The sequence below is a fragment of the Etheostoma spectabile genome, chromosome 9 (genome assembly GCF_008692095.1).
Source record: "Etheostoma spectabile isolate EspeVRDwgs_2016 chromosome 9, UIUC_Espe_1.0, whole genome shotgun sequence".
Classification (NCBI taxonomy): domain Eukaryota; kingdom Metazoa; phylum Chordata; class Actinopteri; order Perciformes; family Percidae; genus Etheostoma; species Etheostoma spectabile.
The window spans coordinates 778,413-793,985 of record NC_045741.1 but is presented as its reverse complement, the minus strand read 5'-3'; the positions used below and the strand labels follow the sequence as shown (position 1 = coordinate 793,985).

The 15,573-nt window shown below is 39.8% G+C and overlaps 1 protein-coding gene and 1 long non-coding RNA gene across 4 annotated transcripts in view; both read left to right on the top strand.

Annotated features, from left to right (window-relative positions):
* The window catches only part of LOC116695584 (pre-B-cell leukemia transcription factor 1), a 63,917-nt gene that overhangs the window by 16,198 nt on the left and 32,146 nt on the right, over positions 1-15,573 (top strand). The window lies entirely within an intron of this gene.
* LOC116695585 (uncharacterized) overlaps positions 1,491-15,573 on the top strand; it is an 18,282-nt gene continuing 4,199 nt past the window's right edge. The window contains exons 1-2 of the long non-coding RNA XR_004333501.1: positions 1,491-1,502; positions 3,199-3,209. This is a non-coding gene — a long non-coding RNA (uncharacterized LOC116695585). The remainder of the gene's footprint in view (positions 1,503-3,198; positions 3,210-15,573) is intronic.

Here is a 15,573-nt window from a genome sequence, read left to right as displayed (position 1 = left end):
TGATGGAGCCATATATTTGAAGCTCAGCAACTTAGAAAGAAGGGTCATCTCTGCCACCCATTCATAGTCGCCATATCACAAGAGACCCAAGCTTCATCAGCGTGTGAGAGCGCTCATGTCAGATATGGAGCTTCCACCAGAGGAGACTGTCCCAGTCCAAGAGTATTACAGACAGGGGCTGTGTCCTGACTGACTGACACACTGACTGACAGCTTTATTGTGTCCTTTGAGGAACGGGGATGAAAGGCTCTCATGAAGAGGCCTTACAAACACAGAACATACTCAGCCGTGCTTGAGGAGAATTACGTGTTCCTTTGTATGCATTGTTGTTTCTTTGTGTAGAGTCCATGTCTTTTAGCTGACAACACTCTTTTTCTAACTGTACAAAAGCAGACATGGTGGAATCTAACATGTTCTGTACCCATTCTGACTACAAAGCTTCAGTCCCAAGGACTCAGGAATCAGGAATTTTATGAGGAATTCTTATTTGCTCATCTTATTCAAAATAAAAGCAGTGAAATGACAGTACAATTGATTATTTTTATTTATGCGTGGAGCCACAAGCCCTGAGCCAAGCTATGGTTGCAGCAACCATTTGTATAACGGATCCACTGAGAAAATCGCACCAAAAATATTTTGTTTTGGAAACCTATTTTATTGAACAATTGCGCTGCTAATCTCAGTTACAAATGAAATAAATTACATTTCATGGAATGATTTAAGAGCCTTTGTAACCTTTGCTGAACAGTGGCCACTGTGGCCATAAGTGACAACTACAGGATCAACATGCAGATAATGTAACATTAACACAAGTAGAGAAGAATACGTAAGTTAAGTTAAGTGATCAGTAATGACAGTTACAAAGCAATGTCAACATTAGCCAACATTTGCAACCGTAAGCTACTGGTCATACCAGACTAAGTAACGCTGTAGCAGAAAAACCCCATATGTATTAATATAAGCACAGGTCTGTTTGCTGAATAATTTACTTTTCATCTCTAAGAGGAAGACTGTATTATTTCTTATTTGCTTTACTTTAGTCTTTAAATCTTTCAATGTAAAGCAGCAGTAGCATAAAGTTTGCATTAGTTGTAATGTAACACAGCAAATACAGCTCAGAAATGACTGCAGGATAATAATAAGGCCAATATCTATTAAATATACGTATACTGCACAGAGACATACATGTAGTGGGAAAAAATTTCAAAACACAGAGACCCGGTTACAAGTTACAAGAACGTGCTGAGCCAATGTAAAACCATGTGAATGCTTCAAAGCAAAAAATGGCTTTTGGATATTTCAAAATTAAGTCACTGCTTTTCAGTAAAAAAAATTTTGCAACTTCACTTTATAACTGGCTTGTATATGGAGAGACAAAAAGTGAGAAGGACACAGAGAAAGATAAAAGTATGTCATTTTCTAAGCAAATTTGTCCATATTTAGCTGCTGCGCTACCTGCCAGTGAATGGCTTTTTTTATTCAAAGAAATAACACAAAAAATAGTGAGAGCCAAATGACTAATGCACTTTTTTCTCTCTCTCGTCCCTGTGTCTTTATACTCTGTGGCTAGCATCCCTTTTTTCTCTCTGGGTGTTATTTTTAAAAGCCAGACTAAGATTGCTGTAAATGTAATATTTTCCAGCAGCCACATTAAGGGGAGAGGGGGGGGGGGGGTTATAATAATTAAATTGTAGTCGTGTATCTGAATTCTGCAGGAGTGCCAAGTGATGGATATTTTTAATGATATGAAGAGTGAAGCACAGGAAGATCAATGCTGGCAAACACACGCACACACACACACACACACACACACACACACACACACACACACACACACACACACACACACACACACACACACACACACACACACACACACACACACACACACACACACACACACACACACACACACACACACATAGTGTCTGTCAATGTGAAAGTAAAGGCCTAGTGAAGATGATTGTGCTCCCACTCTAATATTGTTTTGGTCCATAAGCCATGTGGTCTGATCTTACAGGCTGAAGGTCTCTGGCCCAAATGACTCTGTCCCCTTTATTGGTGCTGTCAGAACTGACAGTCCTCATGTTTATTTCATTTGGCGTCTGGGCTGTCTCGTTTCCCTATCCTCCAATGTCATTAACGCTTGGAGCCAGGACCCTGCAGTGGCGCGCCTAATGAATTCCTCTGCGGCTCCTCACTCCCCACCTACTTACCCCAGCTCAAGGTGTCAAATTAAAACAGCCTGGGAAAAGAGAGGAACTTGCTCTTGTTTGTATGTTTGTATGTTTTTTATTGCATGTAGGTCCCTTTGCTTGTTTAGGGCAGCAATTTGGTTTAAGCAGTTAGGATTGAGTGTTTTTCTTTTTGCCCCAGACCATCAAGAACAAATGAGCATAATGAACTTTTAATCTTATAATTAGATAATGAGTCAACAACAACAAATGCACCTCTCTGCTGTAAAAATGAGTTTGATCTTGAGCTGTCTCTGATGTCGACATGCTGCTTTAACCCTCCTTTTGGTTTATGATTGGTGTGATTATTATGCGTTACTTGATGAAGGATTGTTGCATTTAACATGTGGGACCTCCGCGATAATTTGGGAAATGAAATCAACAGCGGTGAGGATGCCTGGGTGACTGCTAATCGTGCTTATTTAGTTGTCATTGTGATAAGCGTAACGAGGCCAGACGTGTTATTGAGTTGTGAGTCTGCAGTGGGGAAGCAGATTTCTTACATTTACCCCACATTGATGGAGCCTTTGTGATGAGCATTTTTGTTTGTGGGAAACGTGCAATGTCAACAACATTTTAATTGATCTGAATCTGAATCACTTTACATTACCATATGGAAAGCAAGCATGCTTCTGTTCAAATATGAGCTATATTATGATTATACAGAATGCATATTGATGTCAGTGTTGTGTTATACAGTATATTTCCATTTACCAGTGGAGACCCTGCAGAAATGACCACAGTGCTACTGCTTCCTAGTATCAGAGGAGCAGGCATCCCTGTGTGTCTCTCTCTCTCTTTCTGACAGCACTGGAAGATGGAAAATGGTGTCAATCAATTCATCAGAGCAACATGGGTGGCTGTGCAGAGAGGAGAGCTGGGGGCGTGGTAATGGCAGCATGCAGGAGGAGCGCAGCACATGATTATGGCTCCCTGCTGTAACTATTTCCCCTCACCACTGTAGCTGATGCTGCAGTGCCTTAATGGACTGACTGACTGTACACCCGTCAGTCCACAGCTACAAAAGATTCCTGTGGAGCGTCCTTAGTGACCACAATGACAATCTGTTGTTTTGTTAGAGTGTCTGAAGGGCCTCCTCCCCAGCATCTCTATATGTTCCACATTCTCTGCTGTGTTTTGGACCACATGGCATTCAAAGTCAATGGCTTGTTAGACTGAAAGAATGTGCTGTGTTAATTAAAGATGTGTAATTATTGAATTGGCCGCATCTTCACATTAGGAAAGATTTGCAGAATCATCTCTGCAATATATTTTAATTAAGGATTAATTAAAAAATAATGGGGATTTTATTTTGCCTGGCAGACTGGATTTGGACATGATTCTGGTGTCAGCTGTGAGCTCATCAGTGGAATATTGAGCACCTTGCCTGCTTCTCAAGAGCACAGGGAGACTCTCAAGGTCTCTTGAAAACAAAAGCTCTGCCCTCTCCTCTTTAGAAAAAATAAAAAGAATACAGACATTTACTTTGGGAGGGAGTGGCCAATGCATTGGCTAAATTAAAAAAAATTTCCACCCCCCCTCATCTTCACCCTCAGCCATCCTCTTCTCCCTTTTTTGGCTGGCAGAGCAGCAGAGTGGCTCTGAGACACGGAACACTAGTTGTGTTGGCAATTATGTTAATGGGATGCTATTAGGCCATGATTCCGTATGAGCGATCGGGGAGAAGAAGAACCCCGGCGGCAGAAAATGATAACGGAGCGTGCGCCTCGTTGATACCGCTCCAGCAGGATCATTTGCATAATGAACCCTCCCCACTAACGAGGGGTGTGGCCTCGACACTGAGCTACTTAGAAAGCTCAAGAGTCGCAGCATGAGTCGAGCCGACAGTGAAAGCACAAAGTGACAAAAAGATTCATGGACTTCACTAGCCGTTGCAAACACCATTTTGGCATGAATGTAACAGCAGCATGTAAATTCCTCAGTTGGTGTATTTGAAAGTTTACAGGCTTTTCTCAGTGTTTCCTTCCATAGAGAGACATGACAATGCAATTTCTTTGCAGAGCGCTCTTATGTTGAAAAATGAATGAGGAAATCTCCATATTGCTGCCTCTGTGGTCAATTTAGTCATGTATCTTGGGCTGAGTCAAATCAAAGGTGTTCTGTTGCTCCTGTTTTTCAAGTTGGCACATATAGCATATTGTTATTTCTAGCAGATACATTCTAAAATGTCTTTGGCTTCCATAAATAGTTACAAATTTAATATTCATCATGCTGCCATTGTACAATTTATTTATTTAACTTTTAACCTTTCTGTTCAAAGTCAACATTCTGCATTACATTTACAGCACAATCACAAACAAGCACACATACATGCACACATACTTACAAAGTATAGATTTTGGCTGTATGATTTACTAAGCGTTAAGAAGAAAACTACCTTGGGGTCCCAAAGCCCTGTGGATTCCCTCAGGAGATAAAATAAAACAAGCTGAGCAGGGATTGCTCCACTTCATTCACACTACTACACTTGCTAAACATATACTGCATGGTAGTCTTTTTTGCCTTATTTAGATAGCTGAGGTTATGCATTGATGCTATTGATACCAATCCGAACAATTTATTATTAATTTGTTTGCCCAGTGTAGCATCTTTATTTATGCATCGCTCTTCTGTCCTGATGTCTTGATGTATTTTTGTGTGTCCATACAGCGTGCATATTTTCTTTAGACCCAGCCTTAGGATTTGATCAGAATGATCTTGAGGCCCACGGGAAGACATTTAACACCCAGAATGCCCCTCAGGCTGCTCTCCCCTCCTCTGTTTCTCAACCTTTCATTCTCCCTTAATGAGAACTCCTCCTAATTATTTCAGTGGCTGGAGCGTGGGGACACAGCCAGAGTTAGATCCCCTGCGCTCAGACGTGACTGCTATGCTGATGAAGGCAGGCGATCAATAATTTAGGCTCTAGCCTTAATGGTGGATTTAGGAGAAAGCAATACATCTGAGTCAGAGATAACATTTTAAAGTCACAGCCGAGCTCTAGCCGGGTTGCTGGAGTTAACTAGAAACCCCTGAATGTGTTTGCTGTAAAAAGCTGACACATTTATGTTTATAGGGATTCTTATTGCTCTTCCTCTAAAGCTAAGTCTGTGTCTAAGTGCTTGTTTACCTAGCTTTGTAGCCTATATCCCACATTCAATTATTGCAGTCTGCAGAGTCACTCGAAATTTGCTTGCCAAATGATTTGCATTTGAAGTACATGGGGATATAATTGATTTAGAGGCATGAATATTGATAGTATCTTATCAGCTTGGTTCCCATCCCTCAAACCACTCTGTGGAGAATAATGGTCCTCGGAGCATTTTTCTGGTCATCTTGCTTTAGCAGATGCATACATAATCTTTAAGTGTACAGAGCCTCAGCTCCATGAAACCCTTCCATCTCCCTCTGGGGAGGCATCCATGCATCTTTTAAGGACTCTTCACATCAAGAAGGCCTGAGCAGAGTACCCTGCAGTCTCTTGCTCAATTATTAAAGCTAGGATTTTGATGCTCTGTTTTAACTTAGTTTTGGAAGAGAAGAGGAGGGAAAGGAGCCCCATGCAGAAGACAGTAGCCAAGCCTCACAACACTCTCCTGAACAAAAAGAAAGATGATGACAATTTTCTGTAGCAATTTATTTGAAGATTCTTTCTTTTTTATGGAAGCTTAGAAGAGGTTTTCAAACATTCATAGGGATTTTATATTGCAGACATTCCCTCTTCAAACAGAATGATTTGCTGTAGGTTGCAGAACAGTTTTCCAGTACAACATACACTGTCATTGTGTGATTGAAAAAAGGGCTGCATCCAATTATAACCGGAGACACATTTGCTCAGAATGTTTCCTTTGATTGATGCGCTAGGGCTGTGGTCAGAGCTTTAACGAAGTCCAAATGGCTTGGATTGAAACGTCACTTATTGACTCAGCCTGACAAACAATAACATTGACAGCAGACATCAGTGTCCTTGGCCCTAGTTGCCATAGAAGTGGGAGAACTGAGTGATGAATCAACTAAACACGATACATAATCTTGTGAATCTCATCATCACTTGTAATGGAATATTTAGTTATTGCGTACATGCTCAGGGTACAGAATCCCAATTGGCCTTGATTTGATGTCATTGTTTATTTTTTTCATTTAGGTGCATTTAAGGAAGACATGCAAACTCCACAAATTGTTTGGCTGATAGAAAAGGCGCTCCATATAAACTCTATTCATTGTATCTGTGAATTGCAGCTGCCTTTAACTTTGATTAAATATTGATACCCATGTAAACACTTGCCATATTGAGTACTTCATTCAGAGTCACAGTCTCCCTCTGCAGTTTGGAATGAGCTGCTCACTTGAGAAATAAGCCTATTGTTTCTGGGCTCACTGATGATTTATGGTGACAAAATAAAGTGTTCTGACACCGTGCTGAAAGAAAGGCCCAAACGCTTTCCAACTAAGGTGTCATGAATTTGAAATCCTTCTTCAAGTGCAAGCTAACACGCATGTCCTTGGTTTGCGACACGCACGAAGCGTCGGCTATTGCAGTAATTTCATTTTGTCTCCCACAGGCATAAATGTTCTCTGTTTGGGAAAAGGCAAAGGATTAGTACAGCCTAATAACTGTAATAATAGCACATTAATAATTAGATTTATTCAGCATCCACAATCACACGCACAACACTGCATGAAGTGGTTTTTACATGAAAGTTAGTTGTATCTTTGATTTTTTGACTACCACTAGTGTGGGCCAAAGTGTGATCCCCATGCTTGTGAATAGAGATATTGAATGATGTTTACATTAATTTGTGTTCCAGGCAGCTCAAAGGTAAATATGTGTTTTTATATTATACATATTTTACTACAGAGGGCAAGATCTGCTTCTGTCAGAACAAACATGACATGCCGTGCAGATTCCCAAACTTAAACTTTGTTTATCTCAAGGCACAGACATCACAACCTGAAAAATAGTCAGAGAATGCTTGTGAGCCGTGAGGCTGTTGCACCATTATTATTAGTACGAGTTTTTGTGTTCAAAACAAAAAGCTTTTGGGCCTGAAAAGTAAAGCCAATGAAAAGTGCCTTAAACCTGCATTCTATCTAATTTCCAGCAAGGGGTGACTCCACTGGTTGCAAAAAGAATTCTCTCTTTCTATAGAAGTCTATGGGCAAATGACCCTACTTCTTACTTGATTTATTACCTTAATAAACATTTCTATAGTGGGTTTATGGTTTCAATTGCTAGTTTCAAGTCTTGTTTTATACAACATGATGTTCATTTGGAAATTATGGTCCCATTTATTTTAAAATTGCAGAGGGTTTGTTTAGTCTGCTAACCAAGCTAGCTAGCTACTGCTAGCATTAGCTTGAACTTAAGGAAAAGTTTGTACATTTTCAGTGTAGTGTGGTACATGCAGATAAATGACGGCAGTAACCAGAGGTCAGCGTTTACCCGGTGGTACATCTCCACTGGAAGACTTGTTTCCAAAGGGTTAAAAATCAGCAACTTTACCTCTTTAGCTTATCGCAGCGGCATTATAACCATACAACTGGCTTGGCTGCGTCAGCCTTCCCAGTTCCACCCTCTCGTCCAAAAATTCCGGTTACAAAAAAAACAAGATGGCAAGGACCAAACTTCCAAACTGAAGGCTTCAAGACAGCTAACCACAACCAATGGTCATACCATCTGTACAGTCTATGGTTCAAAAGAGAAAATCCAGTCACTACTACCTTGCTGTTTTATTGATTACTGTTAAGCTAATGTCAACGAAACAACACTTCATATTAAAAGACTTTCATTAGCTCAAGGAGCACAATTATTTTCTTTTACTGGTAGCTTTTAATGCAAAACATCTGACTTGGTCATTATATGAATCCCTGCAAGTATTTGAGAATTTACTGTAGTCAACCATCAGGCAAATTGAGAGAGAATCTGGAGAAACGATCATTCTGGATTGCATCTGCAAATTAGCTTGAGGCACAGGGGAGCTCACTACCACCTGCGTCTTTCATCCTACACTGCAATTGTTGCCACATACTGAGATAATGCTACTGTGAGGGGGGACATTTTCTTTCCTTCTCTCTTTCTGTTTTTGTCTATTTGTCTTTTCTGTGAATAGATCTCCTGCCAGCAGATTCTTTTCTTTCCCTAAGTTAGCTTGATATCTCAGGGTCAACTCAATGGCTATGTGAAATGGAAACATTATAGACTCTTACTGTGAGACTGTATAAGTGCATATGTGCATACAGTATACCACAAGCCGTGTTTGAAATGCCATGCTCTTGGGAGAGGGAAGCTATAAACATATAAGAAATGAATGAGGTAATGTGGTTGGAGGTAATGGGGTTATGCAACATACTAGAACAGAGAAGCTCATTAGGAGACTGGAGCCTTAACCTCAGTGCTGCTTGCCTTTACGCCCTTTGTCATAGCAGACTGGTGGAAGCCAGGGAATTTAGTGCTGAAGGGGGGAATCCATTTTGGGAGGTGGAATTCAATACTGAGTCTTTGCACAGAAGCACAGGTGAGTTACATTATATATGAAATGGCCTGTCTCCAAGCAGCAAACCAGCCTGTCCACTGACAGGGAAGCACAATCAATAGGAAGTCACTCAGTATTAATACTAGGTAAGTGACCTATAAGTCATGTTAAATGTGTAGAAAAGTCAAATGCAGTAGTGATTCAAAACTAAATCCTAAAAACAAGTGCTTATGAGGGCTTGGTATTGAACCTTGATTTTTTTTTTGTACTGACCAAAATGTGTCCATAGCACCAACGACTTTCTTTGATCAAATATTGTTTATTTTATTTAATATATAGTAAAGATGTTTATATATGGTACTGAATTTAATTATATATACAGTATATATATATATATACACACACAACTATATTACAGTACAGGCCAACGGTTTGGACACACCTTCTCATTCAATGCATTTACATTGTAGATTCTTACTGAAGGCATCAGCACTATGAATGAACACATACGGAATCATGTACTTAACAAAAAAGTGTGAAATACCTGAAAATAAATGATGGTCCAACTAAACGCAAACTGCTTATATATATATATATATATATATATATATATATATATATAAACATACATAACTTTACCTTAAATGAAATTGTGTATTGTGTAATTTAATTTAAGGTAAAGTTCTTGTACAAATGCTTGTATTTATAGCTGATTGGCATCAGTTTCCTTATTGTTCTCATAATCATTGGCTTGTTCACAGCTGTGTGGTTATCAGCTGATTAGTAATATCCAATCTGTGATATACGCTATATTTTTTAGTTTTGCAACAAACAATTATTTTCATGTAATTTGGTTCCGAAAATGTCACAACTAGTAAAAAATGTCCAACAACAGTAGTATTGCAAAACTTCAATACTCAGTCCTAATGTTTACTGGGTCCTTTGATTCACTGGAACTGTAAACCTCACATCCCATGTACTCACAACAAAAATATGACTTAGTTTTGATGAGGATTTTGTTGTACAGCAAGTGTAGTGTTTTGATGGTAGCTGCAAACAACATTGACAGAAAATTCAATGATGGCCTTTGTGCTTTTTGTGCCATCTACAGTGTTATCACACATCACTGGACAGCACAAGTGTGCTGAAGTATCTGCACACTTCACTCAGTGATAGTGTCAGCATTATAACTCAGTGAATAACATACCTCGATCATGTTTGGTTTGTATGATTGAGACATGGTTGGGGGTTTGTCTCTCTCTGCAGTGGTAGGCTTTCTTTGGCAGGCAAGCAAGCATCACCAGGTTTCTGGCCCGTGCGGAGGTTGAGTTTCCGGTCTATTTCCAGTGCTGCATGTTCATTCTAGGTGACTGGGGAAACTGTGTGTCATTAAAGGCCGATCCTCTGCCTCTACCCAAGTGTGAAATGCTGCGCCTTGGAGATGCTGGTCTGCTTTAGTTTGTTCAGTTTGTTGCAACCTGGAAATCCTGGGCAGAAGGTCAGTGCTGCTTTTAGAGGTCAATCACATGCTGTGCTGCTTGATTTCTTTATAGGTATTTTTTTTATACATATTTTACTTGCACATCAACCTGAGAGTATTTTTCTTCTAATGTATCAAACATGTATCCCAAGTTCTCCTTTTAGACAAATCCTAAAATAAAAAAACTTATATAAATATATGTTAATATGATTCTTTCTGCACAAGCTTACTGAAAGACTTTCTCATTTACTGTCAGAAAAGAGAAATGAGTCTGTTGGGACATATCACCATAACAACAAAGTTGGTCAATTATCCCCTTGTTGGTTTCCAAATCATTTTATAGTTGATGTAAAATATATAAAACTTAAAAAGATAAAATGAAAAGGGACAGAGCACAGTATGGTTTTCTTGGCTCTCGTTTATACTGTCTTATTATAGGTCCTTCATGACATTTAAAACTTTATTGGACAGGACTTAGAAATCTGGGGGCAGTGTATAAAATGTGGAATTTATTAGACTTGGTGGCCTTTTGTGTAGGTTGTGTTTGAAATATTATATAGAGACACAGATGAGCTCAGCCTGTGTGGTTTAAATGCTGCAGTCAGTTGGTAATGATGTGCAATAAAGTGCAGGTAACAGATGCTGAACTAAAAGGAACATGATATATCAATATTTAGCATAACAGATGGCATGTGGTATTTTATAATGCCAATAATCCCCAACTGACCCTGTAAATCAGTAACAGTTGAGTGATTAGTAAATTTGCCAATACGATGGTTCAAAACTTGCTCTTTAATGTTTATTATTTCGGTTCATCAGATACACAGTGGTTTATTTTTATTTCCAGGGTCATCTTCTGATAATGCACTAAAATAAGATGTATTTCCTGCACACGCAATGATATGTTCTAGATGCGGTTCAGGGAAGGCTATAAAAGCCCTGTGTTAAGCCGGAGAGTTTTTTTCCCAAGGCAGGTGTGCATCCTCAGCCACAAAAGCAGAATTTAAAAGGAGCCGGGAAAGTAGGCTCTGCGGGGAAACCAAAGTAGGAAGTCAATAAGGCCTGAATCTTTTATGAAGGCAGAGGTATTCAGATCACAGCTCTGTCGACAGAAAGAGCATCATGCTGCTTATATGAGGAGACAGAGAGTAGTAGAGAGTCTCAATCTCACCGTAATTTACCTCAATCCTCATTAATGCAGGAACTGCTGCTCGTTACAAATAATGCTTCACAGAGGAAGAGGTGAATGTACAGTCTTAAATGGTGATGGAATACAAAAAAATGGTGTCCTAGTATTAAGCATTGAGTGTATTTTCGTGATGTATTTTGGTTAGTTACATGTCATGAAAAGACACAATTTAAAGAACGATTCTGGTTTATTATAATCTGGCTCGTGCTTTCGTAATTTAGCCTATCATTTCTATTGTTATAACAATGGATCTAACTTTCTTGATTAATCAATTAATCGTGTGACCTGCAACATAAAACAAAAGACCCGGTTATTAAAAAATACAATTAAATACTCATGACATGTTCAATTGCTTTTTTCTCCAACCAATGGCAAAACCAAAAAGATATTCAGTTTACTACGAAGACAAATAAAAACAAAAATAATAAAAATGTATATAGAGAAAAATGTATATTCATTATATAAATACTTATATATACATTTTCTTCAGGACGAGTAATTGATTAATTAAATAATCGATCCAGATAACACTCTACTCACAAAAGTAATTGCTGAGATTTGGGAACACATCATTATTAAAACTAAGTCAGATGGGGCTGAAAACTTGAGCAGTCAGACAATCAGACACGTTATAAACAAGCCAGATTATCTATACCACTTAATTTTGGTTAGCATACCCAAACTATTGGCAGTAATCCCTCAACAGTAGGTCAAAATAAGTTTGACTAACCTGAGTCTGATGTCTGACTTCTTGTTCCAGTTTGACTTCTTTTTAGCAGTTTTAATTCCAATCAAAGAATTGTAGAATTAAGCACTTAATATTGCATATGCATATTAATACGAAAAAGGAACAATTGCTTCTTGGTTTTATGATAACACTGGATCAAATGACTACATGTACTGTGTAAGGCACGTTTTAGCATCTTTCAGCTCTTTGGTTTACTTTTACAGCTCGCAACTTTAGTGTTTTGGTTCAGTCTCACCTCTCTCATCAACCCGTTTCCAGGCAAACATAGTGCCGCTCAAGCTGGAGTTGGTGCAGACCAAACCAGAGCTAAAAGAAACTAAATATAAATAGAACTTATACTAATCAGGAGGACACAAATATGACTCTAAATGAATGTTAATGTTGCTTTTTGTCTGAAAGATGTGTAACTTGGCAACTGAATTCAAACTTTTAAGTCTATGTTGTTCACAAGTGGCCAAAGACTGAATCAATGCAGGCGTACAGATTTTGCAGTCAACGTCCAATAAAACTAGTTTGAAGAAAAGATATTCCTTGGCCTAAGCTGTAAATCAGAAATATAGATATAATTGTTCCCATTCACGGCTGGTTTTCAACACAGGCACTACACAGTTCCTGAAGGGCTGACTTAGTTCACCCTCCAACATCTTTGTCTGCTTTCCTCACTTCACTCAGACTTTTACTGAGTGTGTTAAAGTCTGAGTGGCTCTTGTTTACTAAGAAAAATGTCTGGGGAAGTTAAAGTTTGTTATTGATTAGAGAAACAGAGTGCATCTGAGGACTGATGTTTTGTGAAGCATTAGCTGAAGAATGGCTGTGTTGTGTTGAGAACTGAAAATAGCCCATCAGCGCCTAATCAAATTAATGCATACTGCTGCCAAGACGTAATTAAGCATGCTGGCGGAATGCACAAAGACACCAAATGACAACGAATGAAAAGGGAAAATATTAATTTGAGCGGGTAAACAAATATCCAGCAGGGCTTTAATAGATTCCTAGAAATGTAACATTGACGCTGCCCTGCTCATTCACGCTATCGCCTGAGCGCACAGGAAGGAGCAGGTGCAGCAATGCAGAAAGGTTGAGGTTGGTCTTTGTGAATGTTGGCCAGCTACACAGCGGCTGGGACATGTCCACAATAACAGAGTTTTTTTATGTCCTTTTTCTCTCCCAGAGATGCTCCGCTGGCTCTCATTGCAATTAAAACCAAGTGTCCATCAGAGGCTATCTCTGCTCTGTGTGGCCCATATGTTTGGGTGCTGATAGAGCGTGGATTACTCCGTTTGGGACACAGATAACAGGCTGTTTATAACCTTGGCAGAGTCTGGGGTCTAATCTGGCAGGAGCATATTTCTCCTTGCTCCCCGATAAAGGCCTGTTAGCAGCTTTATCACACGGGCAGATAGAAGTCGAGCCAGAGCGAGACGAGCACAGCACTGAGCCCAATCTGGCACCACACGGTTCTGCTGCTTTATTTTTAGAAGCCTTGTCACCCCATCAACACACACACACACACACACACATTTACACAAGCACCAGCCCCACTCCTTGTCAGAAAGAGCAATTCATTTCTATATCTGCCTTCTCGGGCAACAGAAGGACCAACAAACAAATTAAAAGGACAATGTTGTCATTCAATTATAGGATTTGGAGTTGCTTTATGCCTGTGCATGAGAAAAGACACAAGAGCAGGAAGATGGAGGCCATTCTTTATTATACAGTATATAAATGTAATTTTGTTTGGTTGTAGTTTGTTACATACAATGTAGAACCTAAAGGTAATTAGCCTCAGCTGGAAAACACAACGCACCCAAGCCATTACTGTGTTTGTGTGTTCTATCTACAGAATGAATTGGCATTTGAATTTATTTACAAAAAATATCCCTGTATAAATAAAAGGAAGGTTTTATAGCTGTTTTCCTCCTTATATATCTAAGTTGCTGTGGTGTACGTGAGAGCCTGCTTTGCTATTTTCAGTATCCCCATCTTGATGGCTCTGCGTAGGCACAATTAGAGAGCGCGCCTCTTTTCACAACCAGAGAAAATTGTCGTCCTCTGTAAATTGCTTTTGCTGCAGCTTAAAGAAGATCTTTTGTTACTCTCTCATTCAGTCTTTCTCATGGCCCGCTCTCCCCCTCTTTCAGGAAAATTGCTTTCTCGCAATCAACAGATTGCTTGCTGCACTTAGGGGTAAATACAGGTAGACTAGAGCATTAGCATAACATTATTCAGACAAGTGTCAACCTCTAGGCAATTTATGCTGCATCTAAGCTCAGAATGAGGGGAAATGAAGTGCTACAGAGTTCAAGTAACCGCTGCTTCTGCTGTTGCTGCTACTGCTGCTGAGATTTTCAGAGAGGAGCTGGAATTGGCCAAAAGTGCAAGAGTAAGAAAAGATGATGTACTTCAACAATCTTGTACTTAAAATAAGGAAACCACAAGCCAGGAAATGTGACAGCGCATCTTGCTTTACGGTGACAATGTACAGTTTACTCCCTTTTAGGCTGGTGGAGGAGTTAGATCCTGTTCTTTCTGGAGGTCTGCAGCATGTAGGTCAGACCGACCTCATCATCCAACTGCAAAGAATGCAGGATAGGCTAGATAGGAAATGGCTTTATTGGTCTGGTGGTGATATATACCAGGTGACTGAAAACAGAGCTTGATGTTGGATCCGTCCTGCTACGGAAAATTTTAATGATTTTTCACTCGCATCACTTAGCTCAAATTAACCTCACAAGTGTGAGTCTAATTAAGTTTCCTCATTGAAGCTTAGCACCACTCCCCTCCTCTGCTTAGATTTGATACACTCTGTCTAGGGGATGGGCTGTTGAGAGCAGTAGGCATGATCTTTCTCCATCCTCCTCTATTACTCCACGCTTTTCTCTCTTCTTTCTTGATTGACAATAAGCGTTCCTTCTGACCTACATTTGCATCTGCTCTTTGACCCAAATAGGACCAACATAATGAGCCGCTTGGCTATATTTTTGAGCAGAAACTTGTGTGGTTTTCATTGGCTACAAGGGGGTGTTTAGCAGTGCTGCGGTAGCAGTGTCCCCGGGGCTTTGTGTCTGGAGCTGTAGGGTTGCACAAAGACTCTGTCCCATCCAGACGCCAGACTGCACGGACACCCAGGCCATTCTAGGTCATCTGATTACTCTTCACAGTGATTAGTAATCAGCGATGTGCGTTAATGTGCTGTATCACTGAGGCACAGATGCGAAATCATCAGTCAGATTTCAATCTTATTTGTCAGGCGCTATGCCATCAGTTCTCCTAAAGTGTCTTCCCAAATATGGCAATAAAGCCAAAATCCATTCAGAGTCATAGCCGTGTAGCAGTGTCGGGCTGTAATGTAATCTGACTTGGCTGATATTGTTTCCCACCAAACACCAGCAACAGTCAGCACTGGCAGCAGCTTGTACACAAATAGAGAGAGAGAGATCCCCTGGGAT